Source organism: Crocodylus porosus, unplaced genomic scaffold (genome assembly GCF_001723895.1).
Source record: "Crocodylus porosus isolate Cpor-Errol unplaced genomic scaffold, CroPor_comp1, whole genome shotgun sequence".
NCBI classification, from domain to species: Eukaryota; Metazoa; Chordata; order Crocodylia; family Crocodylidae; genus Crocodylus; species Crocodylus porosus.
In genome coordinates this window covers 36,279,479-36,282,942 of record NW_017728886.1, presented here as the reverse complement: position 1 = coordinate 36,282,942, position 3,464 = coordinate 36,279,479, and positions in this window count along the sequence as shown.

Sequence of the window (3,464 nt, the reverse complement as noted above, 5' to 3'; positions counted from 1 at the left end):
ATCAGGGAGCTGTTTCTCCCCTCCTGTTCTAATCATCTTTCTCATACAAGGGAAAATATACTTACTAAACTAATAAATGAGAATCTATTTGCTAAGATATTTATTTATGCATTTGGCACGTCAGGGTGTCTAGAGGGTAATTTCCAACGGTTAGCGCTGCACCGTGTAAATTTAGAAGTAATTTTTCTAAATGTCAAGTATTTATTGCATGGGGAAGAAAAACATGTTGAGTGTGGAACAGCCCCCTCTTCTCACCCCCCGCCACTCTGAACTGTAGTCATTTTGGGAAGAACTTTCTTAAATGACTAGAAATAAATATTTGAGAACTGGAAAGCAAATCCATTATTTGAAATTGGACTGCACATGGAAGATGAGCAGGAATGGAAGGACAAATGGCCATTTTTACTCTGCCTTTTGAACAGGTCAGGATAAATGGAAAACATGACTGGATCTGAGTTTTTGTTGAAGGACAATGATGCCTGTTGTGTTTTGTAATATCATAAATCTTGGACTATGACAACACCAATGTGAGACACAAATGTAGCAAGGGTATAATAGCAGTCTGGGCCAAAAAGGTCTTCAGATTCTCAGACCATGAAAGGTTCTCGTGGTGCACAGCAAGTCCTGGCTCCCAAGGGCAGCCAGGATGGCCCCTGATGGCCAAGCTACTCCTGCCTCACCTCATCTTCTCAGGATACCCTTCCATGGTTGACTCATCTGCCGCGACTTGATGTACAGTATATTATAGTTCTTCAGGAGGCTGCCCAGGACCCTGAAGTGAGCCTGTTTACCTCGCTCTCTACTTCTCATGCCCAGAGGGCCCCAGTCTTGCTTCCCAACACTGTATTTGCCTTAGAGGCATTAATCATGGCCTTCTGCCATCCCCATAGCCATGCCCATGCCTCACAGATGTTATTCCATGTCCACTTGGAGGGGACTCCCTACTCTCATTGCAGCTTTTGACCCAGAGGCCTTTAAATTTTGTTCAGGCCTCAGGTTTCCCAGCCTTGGCCCTTTTATTCTGGCTGTGCCCCTCAGCCCAGGCCCTCTGCCCCAGTCCTTAAGCTCCTGGGCCCCAGTCACATTTTGCACTTGCATGTTCTGGGCCCCTGGCCCTGTCATGTGCTCTGGGCCAGCCCTCTAGGTTTCTGACCCTTGGCCAGGCTGCCTGTCACAGGCTACCCCACCAGGCACCCCTCTGTGGCCTCCACAGCTCCCCTGTAGGCACAACCCAATCCTCTGGTTAAATGATCTGGCCTGCAGCTTACACACCCCCTTGCTGCCTGAGCTGGCAGGAACTCTTTTTAGTGCAGTTGCCCTTTGCTTCAGGAACCCAGGCTTATATCCCCTGAGCTTCTGCTCTTCTGGTTAGGTGCCCTCTTGCTTGGCTACACATGTGCCCTCTCAGCTTGATGGGCAGCTTACTGTGCCCAGGCTGCAGTGCTTCCTTGCTACCTTCCTTCCCACAGCTAATCCCTGTCCAGCTGCCTGGGCCCCTGCCTGCTGCAGTCTCTTGCTTAAAGTAACAGAAGTCTTGGGCTCCCTGTTACATGGTGTGACATCTATGCAAGCTACTGTCATTGCCATATTCAGTTTACTTTTCAAGTTCCTGAAGTGGACTTTTCCTTCCATAATAACAATTGCTCCCACACAAGACTACCATTAATGGAAATTTCTCATCATATTTTGGACAGGTTAGTCTCCTTCCTGAGTTATTCTTTATCCCCAGGGAAGCAACATTTCTTTCTTTTGTTAGTATCTGAATCACATTTTTTTTATGGCCACTTTCCTTATTATGGAGTCACCAACTGGGGTCTCTTTCGTCTTCTAGGCTCACTGTTAACACTTACTTTTCAGTCAGTCATGACAGGCTACTCACCTTCAATAGATTTCTCCTAACCTAATTTTTCAGGAGTATCTAAGATACCTGAATTCTGTTTTGTCCATACAAACTATGTTTGCAAAAACTAGCTCTGTAGACATTTCCCTTTTGCTCATCCTACAACTTCTTTTCTTCACTCTTGCCATCCTTCCATTTTCATTTTCCAGCACTGACTCTAATGTGAATTTTCTACTGTATCTTGGTCAGAGGCATAACCGGGAATTATGGCAACTTAGGTGGGTGGGAGGGTGCTGAGCATTTCCTTCCTCACACCGGGTCTGCTACCATAGTGGCATGGGCTCACTGCAGGCTGCCATTCTGGTGCCCCTTTTAAACGACCAGGGCTGGTACCCAACTGAACTACCCCTAGTAATGTTACTGATCTTGATTCCACCTTTTTCCTACTTAGATTAATTTTTGTTTTTATCACCAACTCTGGTTACTGTTTAAGCCTTTTTTGCTCCTGAATACAAGGTAGTCTAAACAGCAAATGCACTTATTTCCTCATAGGAAAGATGATAATTGTCAGAGCCTCTGGCCAGTTAGGCCTGGCTGGACCAAGCTCTTGAGCTTCCATGCCTGAACTTGGCCCCTGGCCAATGCAACTGTCTTTGTAACTGAATTAGCTGCTGAGATCACCACTTGGGCCTTGTAAGCCTCAGGCTGCAGGTATACCTTGACAACAGGTTGGACCAAAACCTGATGGCATTCAATGCAGAGAAGTGCAGGGTGCTCCACCTTAGGAGGAAAAACCAGCATTATATTTATAGGCTTGGCAGTGCTACGCTTGCTAGCACTATGACTGAAAGAGACTTGGAGATCTTGATTGACCACAAGATGAATATGAGTCACCAATATGATGCTGTAGCTGGAAAAGCAAACAAAACCCTGGCATGCATCCACCGATGCATTTCAAGCAAAACCAAGGACGTCATCCTCCGGATTTACTCAGCCTTAGTGTACTTAGTTTACTCAACTGGAGTACTCAGCTGGAGTACTTTGTCCAATTCGGGCCCCCCACTTCAAGACGGACATGGATAAGCTCAAGAGAGTCCAAAGGAGAGCCACCTGTATGATCAGAGGCCAAGAGGGCAAGCCTTATGAGGAGAGGCTAAGGGACATGGGACTCATAGATGCATAGAGTCATAGATGCTAGGGTTGGATGGGACCTCAAAAGATCATTGAGTCCAGACGTCTATCTAGCTTTCTCTTAAAGACTCCCAAGGTAGGGGAAAGCACCACCTCCCTTGGAAGCCTATTCCAAATTTAGGCCACCCTTACCGTGAAGAATTTTTTCCTGATAACTAGCCTATATCTGCTCTCTGTCAGTTTGTGACCATTGTTCCTTAGAATCATAGAATCAATGAGTCGGAAGAGACCTAGACAGATCATCTAGTCCCACCCTCTGCCATGCACAGGAAGGAGTACTAGGGGTGGCAGGGGTCATAAGACCCCAGCCAGGTGCCTGTCCAGTCTCCTCTTGAAGATTTCCAGGGAAGGTGAGAGCACCACCTCTTTGGGCAGCCTATTCAGGCTCTGGCCACCCTTACAGTGAAGTAGTTCTTCCTAATATCTAACCTAA